The sequence below is a fragment of the Protopterus annectens genome, chromosome 7.part0 (assembly GCF_019279795.1).
Source record: "Protopterus annectens isolate FY-2018-M chromosome 7.part0, PAN1.0, whole genome shotgun sequence".
Classification (NCBI taxonomy): domain Eukaryota; kingdom Metazoa; phylum Chordata; order Ceratodontiformes; family Protopteridae; genus Protopterus; species Protopterus annectens.
In genome coordinates, this window is record NC_056739.1 from 949,968,897 (window position 1) to 949,987,961 (window position 19,065).

The window sequence follows — 19,065 nt, forward strand, 5'->3', positions numbered from 1 at the left end:
CACTCTGTCTGACTACTTCTAGCAAGGTCCATCCATTTATATTTTTTTCTTTTTTAATAATTTTGATGCTCTTTTCCTTTGGGAAATCCCATTTTATCCTTAACATTCACTGCTCCTCCAGTATGACAGACCTTAAGTACCAATTGCAGACATAAAATTGCATGTGCATTGACAAAAGTCTTACAAGATAGATCCCAGTGTAACCTACACTTACTACCTCACTGTCTCATTGCTATGATGGTGCTCCTGTGCATGAGAAGTCACTTAGAATGGCCCATTTAGTTCAAAGACATATGGTGGTATTCTGTATTTAGGCTGTGCTCAATATTCATGCATTCCCTTATGGGTATTGTTACATCCCCTCTCTGTTTATAACTTGAGTTAATCCACAAAGTCTACCTGCCTGCTTGATGGCTGCCATTTTGAGAGGAATTGAGCTGACTTAGCAAATGGAGACTGATGTTAAATTTACGTGTTTTGTGGACTAATCTAGGTACAAGAAGGGCACACCTACGGTTTAAAACTTTAGGGCAAGCCTGCTATAATGGATTAGTAACTGCATAATTCCCATCCAGAGTTCAACTTTTCTGAAGACTTTTCTTGCAGAGTCTGTGTAGTGATTTTTATAAAATGTGAGGTATGAATGAATATCAACTGTGTCAAATGTGCATGTATGTATGTATTCTTTAAGAGCTTTGTGCAAATGTGTCTGTTTTTATGGGGGATGCAAAAGAGCTGCAACATCTAATCCTGTATGGTGCACAGTTTAAAGTTTGTATGATATTGGAATAGATACTTATTGCAGTGTAAAATAATGTGCCAACTTTATTATTCAGTAAAAGTTTGAAAGCTGTAAAGTAGTACTTGTGTTGGCTTGAAAAGTTCTGCTCATGTTTATTAATGCAGTTAAACCTAATGCAGACATGCTTGATGAATGAGTAAGAACAGAAAGGTAAAAAAGGTTGTAGCAGCAGTACTGAATCATTCATTACAACTTTTAAACATTCAGAGGAGGCTTGCATGATGATGGACCCCCAGATTTACAAAACTTCTGTGCAGGACTAGCTTAGTCCTGAATGGAAGTGACCATTTAGGAGCAGGATGGCAGCGTGCCATGCATATTAATAAGGCATGCTGTACGAGCTCCTAGGCTTACACAGAGTGTAAGAGTGCAGGGGGCATGTCTGAGAGCAGAGCTCTCAAAATAAGCACGCCCCTGCAATGTAGAACAGTAGAAAGGGGTATGCAATGAGTGAGACCACTCACAGGTGACTGCATATCCCCACCAATAGTCCCCCTTGTGTATAACAGCAACAGAATGTAGTAATAAAATGAAGAAACTCGAACTTTTTTTTTTTTAAATCCGATTGAAGCTAACCGTAGGTGCGCAGGTGTGCCCATCGCTTAGCTACGGTTAAAACAGCTTAAAAGGCTGAAGAGGATAACAAGGAAGATATATGCAAATGAAACAGCACAGCAGTACTGTAGTGGGTAGAGCATTTGCCTAATGAGCAGGCATTTCCGGTTCGAGTCCCACTACAGCACATTCTATTTTACATGGCAAAGCACATTATGACCAATATTTGTGTTGTATAACCCACTAAATAACATATATTTATGACCTGGAGTACTGCAGTAAATGCACATGTGAGGTGTCAGTGTTATAATGAATAAGGCACTAGTAAGCAGGTCTAAGCACAAATAAGCAGTAGTAAGCTTATGTAAGCACAAGTAAGCGGCCTTAAGCCTGTTTGCATTGCGGTAAGCAATGCCAACACTGGCTAAGCAATTCTAAAGCTAACTCTCTGTAAGCAGATGTAATGGCAGGTTAGCAGTGCTTACAGTCGCACAAACCCTCTTACAACTGCTCAGAAGTGTCTTAATCACTCTGTATCCTTCGGCCCTTGTTCTGCCCATTAACAAAATAACAGCAATGCAGATCTCTGACCCAGAACCCTACATACCGTAGTCCCAATAGTTGTCCACCAAGCCATCACAGAAGTACAAAAGAATAAGGTAGTAGTAAACATGTACTCACCATAGTATAACTAAACTGAACCTGTGAAACGCATCAGTATACAGTCATATGTGCCATAACCCACTACATAACATAAATATGTGAACTGGAGTACAACAGTAAGCCCAGACGTGAGGTGTAATTGTAATAGAGTGTTGAACTCCCCAGTAAAACACAAGGACCCCACAGAGTGTAAGTACACATCAATCAGGGATACCAGGCATACATATCTGGTGTAATGAATAATAACACAATGCCAAAAGGCATTATAATGAAGGTCTAATGTAAGCAATGCTAAGCATTGCACAGGCCAGCTTTGGAGGAGTGAGTAATGTGTAGACCAGTTAATTCTTTGTGCCCAGTGGTATACCCCTTTAAACTATGCCAACATTAGGTAAGAAGGTTTGCCCATAGCTTAGCCTTTTCAAAACCAGCCAATCACGGAAAAGTGTGGGAAATTGGCCCTACTTAAACCCAAGAGGCGGGAATACATCTCATAACTGGTTGTAGCTTCCCCTTGCAGGCACTATGGCAGTTAGGGGAGAAGGAGTGCGCTTCCAGCTGCAGCACTGATGCATCTAGGAGTCCAAGGTCATGGCAGGACTCCTAGTTAAAGACCATGCACAGATACTGCTGCAGGGCCATTACCAGAGCTACCAATATAAGGCGGAGCCCAGGTATTTTAATAGTGCCTATGCATGTGCCATATTGAATTATTCCAACATTGTTGGCATGGTGCCATCAATGTGTCTGTATGCTGTTCTTATTACCACTGCGGTTCCATATATGCATGTATTTTGTTTGCTATGCAACTGTTCCGTATCTGGTGTCTGGGTTAATGGGAATATCTATGCATTCTGTTATACCTAACCCTGGAATGTGTTGACTATTACTAACCCATATATGATGATGAAATCCAAACACTATAGCATGCTTGGGAAGGCCAGTCCCAGCAGATCCACCTGTCCCAACCCCAGAGCTCCCTGTTTGTTGGTCCTGCACCACCTTTGGGTGGAACCACCTTAGGGGATGGAGCTCACCCCCCTGGGAGTGGGTGTGGAAAGGCACCTGTCACCTCTCACCAGGTTGGTGTCATGGTGCATAGAGCGATCAAAGAGCAGTTTGGTGATCTTCTATGCCAGCTCAAGGGCCGCATGTCACAATTAGAGAGTCAGCCTGACTCTACAGCTCAGCCCCCAGCACAGCCATCTTCGGGGCTGTGAAGGTGCAGTGGTGACTGCCCATGGGTGGGGACCTCAGTCCCACTGTTACCACTAGGGGGCTTGTGGGCTTCTGATATCCCAGCACCCCTCGCCATCAAGGTGTTTACCCCCCACATGCTTCATATACTGCCCCTGTATGCATCTTGTATGTCTTGTCTGTTAACCTACCCAACCTACCTCCCTAAATATACCTACTATCCCTCCCCAACATCCCACTCTCACCTGAAAAAAAAAAAAAAACGGCAATCTGTTCCCACAAAATAATCTCTCCCCATACATAGCTGTTCATTTCACACACATATCCACTGGACACATGTAATCCAGTCTAATTGGCATCACAACTTATTATTGTTGTCTTCACCCCTCTCCCAGAGGTTTGAGTGCCCAAATCTACCTCCAAATTCAGTGTATATGCACAGCTGTTGTTGTAGAAGAAATGGGCAGCTATGGAACTTCCCTACACCCTTCCTGCACACCCCTAGCTATTTTCCCTACTTTCTTTCCCTCTTTGTGCCCCTTTTTCATCACTTTCCTATCAACCTTTTTATCTTTTCTTTTAAAGAAATTAATATGGGGGTAAGCAGGAGTAAGCACTTTTAAGCAACAGTAAGTAGATTTAAGCCTGTTTGCATGGGGGTAAGCAACGCATACACAGGTTAAGCAATTTAGAAGCTAACTGATTAGAAGAAACTGTAACCGGAAGTTAGCAGTGCTTACCTCCGCCCAAACATGTGCAAACCCACTTACAACTACTTTAAAGTGCCTTAATCACTCTGTATCCAACAGCCCATATTATGCCCAGCAACAAAATAAAAAGCCTCTGCAAGTCTCCAACCCAGAACCTTTCACACCATAGTCACAGTGATTTACCACAATTTTTGATTTTTGATGTTTACAGAAACATATCATCCAGCCCAGTCATGCAACAGTACAGAGAATGTATACCAACATTTAGATGTATGTGTCTGTGTAAATATATTAATATCTAAACAGATACAACATATATTTATATGTATATATATATATATAAATATATATGAACATATATACATGCAAATGCCTACATCAACACATATATATGTCTACACTTATATGTCTACATATACACACCAAGTTACATATATGTACACAGGGAAACACTGCTAAATCCTGAAAACCCAAACTACTGATGCCCAAAATCCTGAGACCAAATAACCGAAACACTAAAATACAGAAACATCAAAACTGAGAAATTCAAACTACCGAAAATAACACTCAACATACACCATTCACATACACACACTGTCCCCCAAAACCCAAACACACAAACCTAAACTACAAGCAGGCAAGCCCCTGCATCCCCTATGAGGGAAAGCCCCCACACCCCCCCAACTTAAATATTCTAACTCCAAGGTCACACTGCATACCAAATACACGAAACACCACCACACAAAAGACAATCACAAGGCCTTCTTTAGCTATGTTAGAAACCTGGGTGGAAACTCCAAGATATGGTCAGAGTTAGTCCAAAATGACACAAAATACACTGAACCCACTGACATTGCCAACATTCTGGCAGACAGGTTCAGTGCAAATCCCCCCCCCCCAAAGGAGAAAAAACTATCCCAGCAGAGTGTAGCCTCCCTAACATCTCAGATGCCCAGGTGAGAGCCGCCCTCTCAAAAGCTAAAAACACAGCATCAATGGGACCGGACGGTGTCCTGGGCTGTGTGCTACATGAACTCCAAGAGGAACTAAACCCACACACATAAGGCTGCTGCTTAATCTTAGCCTTACTACAGGATACGTACCCAAAGAGTGGCGTACGGCGACAGTGGTACCACTTCACAAAGGCGGTGCTTCTATGGACCCTGGAAATTACCGCCCCATAAGCTTGATGAGCCTGGTCTGCAAAGCTATGGAGAGGATCATTATGGAACTCATAAACAAAGACATTGGGGACCTACAGACATTGGATCCTACCCAATTTGGCTTTGTCAAAGGCAGATCCTGCCTTTTGAACTTGATTGACTTTTTTGAAACAGTCACTAAGGCCATTGATGAGGGTAAGGCAGTTCACGCAGCCTACCTTGACCTTGCAAAAGCCTTTGACACAATACCCCACTCGGGCATCATAGACAAACTCACCAGCTTAAATGTAAACCCATATGTCACAAGATGGGTTGCAAACTGGCTCAAGGACAGAACCCACAGGGTCAGAGTTGCTGGAGCTATGTCAGACTCTAAGCCAGTCACAAGCGGTGTCCCACAGGGCTCAGTCCTGGGACCCCTCTTGTTTGGCATTTATTTTTCCGAGGTACAGGCAAACATAGGAGGATTGTGGCTGACAAAGTTCGCAGATGACTGCAAACTGGGGGCCATAATTGATACTCCAGCGGACACAAACATCCTTCAGAGAGGCCTCATAGAAACAGATAATTGGTACCAGAGCCATGGCCTTAAGCTGAATGCCAAAAAATGTATAGTCATACCTTTGGGAAAAACAAGGTACCCACAAATTACCAAATAGGTGGTAATCCATTAAGTACGGAAGAGGTAATCAGGGATCTTGAGACCCAGGTTGACAGAAACCTCTCATTTGACACTCACATTGCCAAAGTGATTAGGAAGACCTTCTATATTGCCCACCTTATCATGAAGGGTTTCACATCTAGATCAAAAGAGGTCATTGTGCCCCTGTACTCTTCTCTTATCAGGCCAATGATTGAGTACAATGCCCCATTTGGGATGTATCTTACCCGACATCTGCAGCAGTTGGAAAGACCCCAAAAGTTCCTCACCAAGAGAATAAAGGGTCTTAAACATATGTCATATTCTGCGCGACTGAAAAAACTCCAGCTCTATTCAGTCGCATACCGCCTACTCAGAGGTGATCTGTGCCTGACATACAAGGCCATGTCCAATCCAGAATTAATGGACATGCTCCACCTCAGTAAATCCAAATCCACCAGAGCCACGAGAGCAAGAGACTTAAACCTCAACACAGAAATAAATAGGATGTGCTGGAGGGACAGATTCATAACCCAGAGGCTCCCTACACTCTGGAACAGAATCCCAATCCATGTTAGGCAGAGCCCCTCACTAACTCTATTCAAGAGGAGTCTTGATGAGTGGATGGGAGATCGTAGGTTTACCCCGGGGGTCATCTCTGTGTCACTGCTGGACAGAGGCACAGTAAACTAAACCCTAAAAGGGCGTAGTATTCTCATCCTAAGGGGTGGTGAAAGCCACACACACTCTGGCTAGGCTTATAAATGCCCCAGGGCAGATAGCCTAGTACAAACCTATGAACCTATGAACCTATTCCCATCGCAAACACACATCACAGTCACAACACACACTTACATAGTAAACCCTAACCAACACATTTAAACATAGATATTTACCTGACCTTCCACCATACCGCAACACCAGAAGCGCAAATGTCAAACTCCCAATGATCGGGATTTTGAAATTCGCGCTTCTGGTCTTTCGGTAATTAGGGGTTTTGGCTATATAGTCTCGAAAGTTTGAAATTTGGTATTTCAAACTTTCTAGATTATGTAGTTATCCCGTACACATATATATATCTATGTAGGTATATACGGACATAGTTATATATGTCCGTATATATATTAAATATATATATATATATATATATATATATATATATATATATATATATATATATAGGTATATATGGCCATACATCCGTAGATAGCAATGGTAGATTAACTAAAACATATATGTCCACATGCACCGTTAATGGGGTTGAGAGGCCCCAAACAATATACGTCTTGTACAAATAGGCATACCCCCCCCACAGCCAAACAAATCCGCCCTGCAATACACTACCAAGTGTTGCAGATACCATAACCAGGACGACCTGACATGACATGGGCACAAGTTGGTAACAGTATTACATCCCACCTGTATGATGTCAGGCGAGTATTGGTAACATATCATGCAGTACAGTCTGGCTCCCCATAGGAAATGTAAAATGTGGAAGCTATCAACATTCCCCAGGATACATATACACAGACACATATATGCAGATACAAATATATATATATATATATATATATATATATATATATATATATATATATATATATACATGTGACTATACATACACATGCAAAGATATGTACAGTAAGATACATATGTAGAAGATGCACACAATATGGAATAGCCACTGTGCCTACAGTTACCACCTTAACAACTGGACACTGTATGGGCCACCCATACAAATGACAGTCGTTGCCTGCAACATATACCAACAGAGAGGTCATAGGAAAAAACACCACACACAGGTTTGCAGAAATGGAATACCTTTATTTGTGTACTATTACAATTCTATATGCCATGCCATATAGCTATTCAGACACTGACATCCATATAAACAGAGTAATGCAACTGTGAAACAGTTATACTAATACAGTAGTCTGGAAAGGTTCACAACTGTTGCTGTCCAGGCCAAGCCCTTCAAATTGTACAATAGTAAAGACAGACTGGGCCACAGGATACCAAACAGTCAACAGTAAGTAATGCAGGTGTATAGTTCAGCAGCCTCTATTTACACTCTGTACAAATTACTAGCCGGTAGAGTTCAGTTGACCAAATGGGATGTAACTGTTACATATCAAGGCATACCTGACACCATCACAAGCACACTGACAAACAGAACAGTCTGTATGGCAGGAGTCAGTAGGTCTGCATTAACCCAGTTTATGTAAGTAATGTAAATATAGGTGAAGTATATGGTACTGTACATCCAAATACCTTAAGGCAGCTCACCCCTGATACCCCCAGATTTTGTAACAGCCTAGGTCATTTATGGTGCATCCCCCCATCGACTCAATAATACAGGGCCATATACTACTGTTACATACACTGGCCTCTGGAGTGCATAACTGCTTACATGTATTGTGTAGGTAAAGCCCACACATATATGGTCCCAGCCCTACCGTATGTGTGGGTGATACAACAGCAGTGGACTGATGGCAGCAATGGTAGTGTGACATACTCACAGCCTGCTACAGAACAACCCCTGACAGCATGTCATATGTGTAAAGCTTGGTATGTAGGTGGAGGACAGAGGCTGGAACACAGGCCCATATGTGGAAAATTGTTACCATACACTAAGCAAGTCACTGCTGTTACAGGATAGTCTGCAACATACTCTTAGTTAGGGAATTGAGGTTAGAAACATAAATGGATGTAGCCATGTACTGATAGCACTCAACACACACACTGCCAGTGAAATATCTGACACAGCACCTGTGTGGTGGACAGACAAAACATGATAGGCACACCTCTGGCCACCAAGAGAATAGGCCCACAGTTGAGAGCTATGCATACAAACTGCATTCCAAGGTAAACTAGTATGTACACACAAACCCTGTAACACCAGTACTATACAAAGCATAACACAACTCTACTCACACTCGGTTTGTATTTCTGGAACCTCCTACAAATATGTAGCTGGCCTGAGTGTGCATGTTCTCCTGTAAGAGGTATTGCTACCTGCTGTCTGTAACACTGATGTCTACATACAGGAAGGATGTCCATCACACAGGAAAGGTAAAGGTACCATGCCCACATGATGAGAGAGAGAGAGAGAGAGAGAGAGAGAAAGGGAGAGAGAGAGAAAGTGTAAGCGGAAAAAAAAATAAAGCTCATCACACTAACAGCTGAAGGCACAGCCATTTAGCCAGCTGCCAGTCATAAAGACATCATTCCCACAACAGGTATGTGAAGTATATGCACATGTATTAGAATGTAGTACCTGGTCCGTCATAAGGGGACAGATGATGTGGAATGAGTTATATGTGCCATCAGGTGTTGTTGTGATGATGTTCAACTGAACAACTGCTATGGACAATAGTGTCTGTCCCTGTGGATAGTGGGCCATAGCAGTAACTGTGCATGTCAGCACTGACAGACAAGATGTAAGCCATCATAGTGTGTGTTGTGTAATGGGAAGTATGTATATTACATGGCCAATAGCTGGTGGGGGAAGTAATGCCATTACGATGGACATGTGGGAGCCATGGCCCACTACTGGCAGGATACTCAGATGAATCTGTAATGCAGCATGCTGGAATGCTATAGGTGTGTAATAGGGTTACCTGCAATCAGGTCCCACATATACCCCACTAATGTCAGGCCCTGTCCATATGTGACACCTGTCTGTGTTGTAGCAAGGCAGAACAGTGCAGCTTGCAGGAAGGTGGTGTGTAATTGTGGAGTTGATGTCTGAATGTACCCCACATATAGCTATGCATATGTGTACATATGTCACATATATAATATATAAGGATATATATGTAAATCAGCATGTATGTCCAGAAATATGAGCAGCCAAACACACAACCCAACAGGCAGAAAACTTAGAAGTAAAACGATAGATTCTAACAACCAGTCAGGCCACTACATCTTTATTGGAAGAAGACAATCCAATCCAGTGACTAAGCGCTTTCACCATTAATATGGCTTCTTCAGAGTCATTGGATAATACATAGACCATAGGTTAAATAGCTCAGTTAATCAAGTAATGAGCCAATCAAAGTAATGCAACATAAAACGTCATAAAATACAAACATTACATGTAGTATGTGTGTATAAAAATGTAAAAATAACCATACTATGATCATTCATAAAATTAATACGTAAAAAATATACTCAATCCATCAAAATTTAAAAACATTCATCATGGAACAACCTACAAAACCTAATTGTAATGAACAATGAAGACATGAATATCCCTAGACTACATTTGATCTCTTTTTTAAAACGGAAGTAAATGAAATACCGTCATTTAATCCTGGTGGTGCGTGGCATTTAACCTAAGTTGCCACCTATATTCCTTATTTTCAACCAAAAGTCTGTCATCCCCACCCCTTGTATTAGCCACACAGTCAATAACAAAGAAAAACATTTTCTTAAAATTAGTGCAAACAGTACTATGACCATACAATGTATTGTGAACATCCCTATTTTTAATTGCTCTCAGATGTTCACCTATTCTATCCTTAAGTCTACGTACTATTTTGCCCATATAGAAGGCAGAACAGCTGGCACAGGTTGCCACATATACCAACATTGTGGTACTGCAGCTGCATCTGCCCAGGCATGGCAAAGTATGATTGTATCCATGTATTGCCACATAGGGGCCGTCATTAATGTTGCAACAGTATCTACAAGCCCCACATTTAAACATCAGAGATTTGTGCCATTTGTAGTTCTTATTTTCTAAAATGTTCTTGATGATTCTACCCCTACTAAATACAACCTTCCGTTAAGGTCCAAATTATTCCTTACTATGTTCATCAAAACATAGCTCCCATGTTTTTGTAAGCACATCAATGAGGGGTGAACTCAGTGAATTGTATTTTAACACAAATACATCAGGGTTATCTATTTTTCAAACTCCTGCTGTGTTGATGTCCAATGTCAAAATGGGTGCAAAAGCCTTAGATCTTTTTTTTACAACCTCCTGCTTTGTACCCAAAAGAGGTTTCAGAGGGTACCCACTGTTCTGCCTTCTATGTGGGCAAAACAGTACATAGACTTAAGGATAGAATAGGTGAACATCTGAGAGCTATTAAAAATAGGGATGTTCATAATGCATTGTATGGTCATAGTACTGTTTGCACTAATTTTAAGAAATGTATTTTCTTTGTTATTGACCGTGTAATACAAGGGGTGGGGATGACAGACTTTTGGTTGAAAATAAGGAATATAGGTGGCAACTTAGGTTAAATGCTACACATTCACCAGGATTAAATGATAATATTTCATTTATTTCAGTTTTAAACAAAAATCAAATGTAGTCTAGGGATATTCATGTCTTCATTACTCATTACAGTTAGGTTTAGTAGGTTATTCCATTATGATTGTTTTTAAATTTTTGATGGATTGAGTATATTTTTTATGTATTAATTTTATGAATGGTCATATTATGGTTATTTTTACATTTTTATACACACATACTACATGTTATGTTTGTATTTTATGATGTTTTATGTTGTATTACTTTGATTAGCTCATTACTTGATTAACTGAGCTATTTAACCTATGGTCTATGTATTATCTAATGACTATATAGAATTTATATTAATGGCGAAAGCACTTAGTCACTGGATTGGATTGTCTTGTTCCAATAAAGTTGTAGTGACCTGATCAGTTGTTGGGATCTATCATTTTACTTCTGTGACCAGAAATATACATAGACCCATGTATTGACATATATATGTGCACATATATATGACATCACATATATCTACACATATATAGATATATACCTATATGCACATGTCTATATATGTACAAACACACACACAAACATATATGTATGTAAAGACATGTCCCCTATATCACTACTACAGTGACATGTGCTATGTGCGAGGCAGCAGCACACATAGCAATACACACAGATATCTACAGCTGGCAGTGTGTGCACCATGGACGGGTATGTCACATCTTAGTCCCTTCTTGGCACCACATTGCCCCTGTCTGTGAAGTATGCAATGGGAATATGGGGAAGTATGGCAGGTACACATGTGGAGGTGGTCAGGATTGGTAGATATAGAGGACAATCTACAGGGGAGGTATGTGACACTTGGTGGGTAAACACCGTCAATGGTGTGTGTAGTCTGTGATGTGGATGCCCCATGGTCCCCAATATGGGCACAATGGGAATAAGCCTCCACCAACTGCCACTCACAACAGCAGTTCATGTCCTGAAGGTGCCTAGTCTGGAGGTTGAGCAGGAGGAGCATGTTGGCCGTGTGAATGTGTACTGGGTGCCTCAGACAGATTAACATATCCCTCATGTGTCTGTGAAGCCCGGTATGGAACAGACCCTAGACCTGAGCTCATGGGACAGGAACATGTTGGTGTGTGCCCTGAGGGGGGGGGGCAACATCCCCTGGGTGGTTCCACCTGATGGTATTGCTGTAACAGTACATGAGGAGGCCCCAGGTTGGCACACACATGTGATGTGACCATTTATCATGGGCAGAATGGTGTGGAGATGTGGATCAGCTGGGCAATAGAAAATATACATGTTATTGTGCCCCGGTACATGTCCAACAGCATGCATAGATATTCTCAATAACACAGACTGTCAGATGTGCAGCAATCTCAGAGCAGCCATACCACTGGCATATATGTAACCATAGTGGCCCTGACAATGGCATGCAGGTGAATACTCTGTAACAGGCCAGCAATGATAGTGTCCACACAGGGGACATGGCTACAATCACATAGCAGAAGGTGTGGTACAATACAAATTCTTTCCAAACAGTAGTTAAGCTGCAGACATACCTAATGCGTTGTGTGTACAGTCTGTTGAAGCTGATATGGTGGGGGGGGGGTGACAGAGATGTGTATTACGAACTGTGGTAACCTTGCCGTATGAGTTGCTCAGGCCAGTTTCCATCTTTATGTCTTTCAGTCAAGATATCACATGGCAGATTACCTGTGTCTTCAGCGGATGAAAATGAGGTCATCATCAACCACCTGGTACAGCACTACCAGGTGTTCTTTGGAAGGACAGCCCATGAGCAGCAGGAGCAGACCACCCTGCGGAACGATCTAGTCCACAGGGTCAATGATGTCGGCTGCATAACCGCAGTTATGAGCAGGTCTGGCATCACTGCAGCGACCTGCTTCGCAATGCCCATCAGCATGCTGCTGCAGTCTGGGGGGATTACCTCACCACAGGGGGGCGATGCCATCAATCCCCCCCTGACACATGTGGAGGTGCTCCTGGCCAGCCTTGTGGCACCTGCCCGTCCGGAACACCAACAACCACTGGACCCCTTCGTTGAGGTGGGTGTCACCCAAATACTGGCTGAGAAGTGTGCAGATAAGGACACAGGGCACATCAGTGGACCACTGTTTTGTAAATATCCACAGTGGTACACGTAGACCATGCATATCTGACATGTCATAAATATAATGTGTTGCTGCATTGTAATGATAAACAGATGTCCAGATGTGGTAGTATTGTGGAAATTTACCATTGATGTATGGTATACTGCACCCAGCTTGTAGCACTGCCATAGATGTGGCCACTGACATTGGATCTCTCACCCTCTTATGTAGGTCCCTCCGGGATAACAATAAGGCAGCAGCCTGTAGCTGGTGAGTATGTTTTATGTAGATGCATGCCAGCACACGGAACATATAATGGTGATGGTATATTCCATGCACACATCTAACACACCTACCCTGAATGCATGCTGTACATGTGCATGTACTGTTGCTGTGAAATGCATGGTCTCACAGGGGTGACCGTGATGGGGTATTGGAAGGGTATGTCACACACCTGCATGATAACTAACATCCTGTCATTGCGGAATTTGTCCACAGGGAGTAACATACTGTTGGTAGACATGGCCTACAGTAGTGACATGTTCTGAACAACACCTATATACAGTGCAACACCAGTGTATATACCTGTAGGACAATGCCAACTGCTGCAGAGATACACTATGGCATAAGGCATTACAGTAGTCTACATTATCAGCTGGGTCTAGGCTGCAACATGTGGTGTTCAGTGTATGGGACACTGCAAAGTGACATAAATGTGTAGAGCTTACTTGTCATGCATCTGCATAAAACATGAGGGAGGGGGGCTCTCAGCATGACATACCAGTGCACTGCAGCAGGGATCCTAAGGATAGTAGGAATGGCTCTGTCTGCATATAGTCAGGTTCAGGACCTGTGGCAGCCATAACCCTACCCACACTGCAATAGTGACGGCATTGTGTGAACACCATGGGATGTGCACATCAGTAGACTTTGCAGTCATGCAGAATAGGGGGACATGTGTAGGGTAGACTGAACATCCTCTGTCAAATGCAGAATTCCCATGCTAGTATACCCTGCCATGAGCAGTGACTGCTGTACTACAGACAACAAGAGGTGTGATAAACCGTCATGATAAGGGTATGCACACATATGCTCACATGGTGTGTATGCATCGCGGTCAGCAGCTGCACACCTAACACAATCTGTAGACACTGCATGTGGAAGTACAGGACATATGTCACATACCAGGTTTGTGTACTACTAAGATATGCGGTGATGTGGACCCATGGCAGATCAAGGATGTGTGTGTAAAATCAATAAAGGTGTGTACACCGTCCATAACCACAGTATGCTCTGATGGTTGTCAGTGTAAGCTTTTCTGCAGTGGTCATACATGGTCTGATGTTGACAGCTGTAAATCAGGCATCAGGCATTCACCAATGACAACAGTCCACATATCATCCCAGGTATGTGCTGCTGAAAAACATAGTGGCTGGGAGAAGTAAAGGTGACATAACTGACACAGTACTACACATTCCGCAATGGGTTGTACACCTGTGAGTTGCGGTGCACAGTACATGGCAGGGTGCAGAACAGGTGCACAGAAATACTGTGTTTATGGGTGCAGTGGTATCCAGGGGAAGGGGCATCACCTAGTGACACAGCACATGCATCACACACATGTATACTGTTGCTAGCATGGATTGACTATAGCTGAACTGCTTGCTGTTCTATACCATATGTTCTGCATGTTGGCAGATGGGTAATAGGAGTACTGTGTGTATACGATCATTGTGCAACCTCACGTGTGTGTGTGTGTGTGTGTGTGTGTGTGTGTGTGTGTGTGTGTGTGTGTGTGTGTGTGTGTGTGTGCATCCTGGTGGTTAGTTAGTTTGCCTGCAGGGTCATGCTGGTGAAGTGGTGGGAGGTAGATGCATGTATGATGTGTGTGTGCATGTGTGTGTTTGTGTGTGTGGCCATGTATGCACATGTGTGGTTGTGGGGTGTTCATACATCTGTACAACCCTTTGGGACTGTGGAGTACATGGACATGGACTGCCACATTACACACCAGGAATACCTGTCATGTGTGTAATCACAGGACAACAAATAGTATAATATGGTCTGTAGCATAGAACAGGCATCCAGAGGGAAGGTAGACTCCTGGTACACACTTACTATCGCAGTCAGCAGAGAGGTCACCTACAACCCACATATGCAGCTCTACAGATGCATTGGGGAAGTAATAGTCAACACCAGGGAGTGTATCCAAATATTACAGATGTCACATGATGGGCTGATGGAGCAGAATATCTGGCATGTACTAATCATTACATACACATGACACACCAGTGGGAGGTATTATGGATACAACATAGTAGCCGCACATATAGGGGCCATGCACATCATTTCCTGCCATACAGAGGGTGCATACCGAATGACAGCATTGAGGCCATGTAAATCCACTACACACAGGTTAGGCAGGTAAAGTAGCAACAAGCCTTGTGTTATGGCTGCTTGTTTAGGCATTTAGAGGACTGTGATGTTAATGACTGGTATCAATATGTGTATGTTAACAAGTGTGATGCAGGATGGGGTAACACATGGACACATATGTGGGACTGACTGTAAAGCAATGGACAGGTAGGTATTATGGAGGTGAGTGTGTGTGTGTGTGTGTGTGTGTGTGTGTGTGTGTGTGTGTGTGTGTGTGTGTGTGTGTGTGTGTGTGTGTACTGTTAGGCAATGCTGTACAGGTTTTAAAGTGCATTTATTGTTTTTCCCCACAGGTGGTGAGGTGAGTCAGGGTCCCTCCTGCATGCAATCTGATGTAGGTGTCCATACAGGCACTGATGATGATGATGATAATAATGTGGAGGCACAGGTGGGTTTGTCAGGGGCCTACACTGCACCAACATTTGACATCCCTCTTTTAGCCACCCCATCCATGCACACAGTTTCAGAGCCTATACACACCCCATCACCAGTGGCCATAGAAGAGGGACAACTGATGTTCAGTAGCGCTGCACAGGAAAGTGTGGTAACCATGCCTACTGTGTCCAGTCACAGCAGGCATAGCCAGATGTCTGGCAGGCTGCCACATAGGCAGATATCCCAGGGTGTTCATGGTAGGGCCGCTGGACATCATGCCCCTGGCAGAGGTAACATAGCTACTATCAGCAGAAGCATGTTTCAGGATGTAATGGCAGTGCAGGAACGTATTGAGTGTTATATCAGAAACGGCCTTAGGCTGCAGAGGGCTGCTCTCGCATCTGTAAGCGACAACCACTGTGAACTGTTGCATGCCATTCCTGCTTCTACCGAGCAAGTGGATAGATGGCATGATGAGATGATGGCCCTCATCAGCCGTAGTGTGTCCGTTCTTCAACATGTGGTAGGGATGCGGCGACTCCCACGTGGACGTGGGCCAGCAACATCAACAGCTGGCCATCAACATGGATGTGCTAGGACACCAAGGGGCTCCTGTAGTGGCAGTAACAGCCCCAGCAGTGCAGAGGGTGTGTGCTGTCCACACCACAGCAGGCTACATGGTCCTGGCCAGTCCCAGGAGGGACCTGGTACCAGCGGACAAATGTCATCAGCAGGTGAGAGTAGCACATCGATGCCTGTACCTGGACGTGCCTGTGGAACCCCTGACAGGCACAGTCCACGTGTCCATGGCCGGAGGCAGTGAACTTCACACCCTGCCAGGTATGGTATGCAGCTGTCCATAAACACCTGTGTAGGGCAGCCACATGGCAGAACTGTGTGTATGCATACCCACACACTATGCAAACACACATAGGGCAACCCTATACCTTCACACACCACATCACCTCTGCCAGCTCCCCAGACTACACCCCCACCCACACACATGGCATCAAATGTATGGCTCAGCCTGGGTCCCTGGCAAACCAACACCACACCCTGTGCATATGATGATACCTGTGCTCCATCCATGTCATCCATACCATTGATGCACGGACAGGCTGATATGGTTCTGATGCACACAGTGACTGTACAACAGTGTACCACAGTCCTGCAGTGTATCATGTTGTAGGGAGTAGAGTGTGAGGCATATTTGACAGGTAGCATAGCTGTCCAGTAATGATGTCTTATAGCTGTTAGTAACACTGGTTGGTTGTAGTCTCAAAAATGTTATCCAATTGTGTTGTAGGTATATATGTGTCAGCACTAGGATGCCCTGTGCATATGATGATACATGTGTCCTATCTCTGTCATTCATACCATCGATTCAGGGACAGGCTGATATGGTTCTGATGCACACGCTGACTGTACAACAGTGTACCACAGTCCTACAGTGTAACATGTTGTAGGGAGTAGAGTGTGAGGCATATTTGGCAGGTTGTGTAGCCATCCAGCAATGATGCCTTATAGCTGTTAGTAACACTGGATGGTTGTCGTCTCTAAAATGTTATCCACGTGTGCTGTAGATGTACATGTGTCAGCACGAGGATGGTCTGCAGTCATATTGCACAATGGGGTATGGTATTGTGCTGATACCATGGCTGTGACTTATCTGGGGTACAGTCGAGCACATTTCACAGGTTACTATACCAGTTATTGCCTGTGCCACATGGACAGGTGGCCTGCTGAGGTGTGTATACCCTGCAACCTGATGTAGACCCATCCACATACAGGCACACTGTCACTTGCCAAAACTGGGACTAGACACATACCTAGCTATGTCGTGATACTGATGTGTGCGGCTTACATTGCATACACTGCACAGCGTTTAGAGTGAAGTGTGTCCCAGGTTACATGGTACATGCAGGAACACCCCCCCCTGCATGTACAGTATGCTATTGGGGGAAGTAATGGGTGTATTTGGATGATATGTAGTGTGACAAACCATCATATACACATTTACAGACACATAACAGCCAGACGCATCTGAGATACCAGGGCCTAACACTGCTAAGTACCTTGACTATGTCTCCAATGTGTTACTGGTAGGCTGCACACATCACATGCATAACTGGCTTGGATTGTGATAACAGCTACCTGTATGATTGATGGTGACAGTGGTAACCATAACGTGGTACATGGAACATATATGTGGTGTACCTTGGTGTAATAGTGTACACAGCACCCACATCCCCCACTGGATATTGTACTCCCTGAAACCCATGATGACACTGTGCCATACCCACCAGCACACATTGGCCACAACTGCGATACAACCCATAGTATACCCCAACATCGGTACTACAGGGATATGCATCTCATGCACATGCCACATGCGCAGTAGAGTGTCAATCAAGTGTAGGCTGCCTGTACATATCCCAGCTGGATACCTGCCATCTGCACATCTGTACAGGCACTGACAGTCATCGGCTTGGCAGGTAGCTATGCAGTAGCATGAGTGCATACCAGACCAATAAGGGGTATACACTGTGACACAGCTTACACACCAGGGATACAACAGGGAGTTGTTGGTGTCCAGCCATGCTCGCAGGTGTGCCTGTTGTCAGTACTATATTAAGCACTCATCTCTTGCCTGGGTTAACACTGTCAACAGTAGTACTGCCATGATACACTACATGCCAGTGTGACAGCATGTAACCTGGGCTACTACACATGTATGTCACACATTCACATGTCTAACAGTGCTGCACAGGCCTCATATATGTCTGTGTCCCACACATGACACTCACACCCCTTGCTACTGTAATGACAGCACATAGGTGCATGTATTGTACATGGCATTACATACACTTATTACAGGTTATCAGACTGGGTTGTGTGTCCTGGTTACTAGTGCTAAGCTATGCATAGCAAGTATCAACATTGCTACAATATAACAGCTAAGCTGAGTTGTGCACTGGAAGTGCTGTCTACACTGTGTAAGTGCCTGTACGTTTACCCATCGCTTAGCACCACTTAGCTTTGTGCAAACCCACACAAACACGCTTAAAGCTGGTCAAAGCTGCCTTAAACACTCTGTATTCAACAGTCATTGTTCTGCCCAGCAACAAAACGAACAGCCCTTGCAGGTCTTCA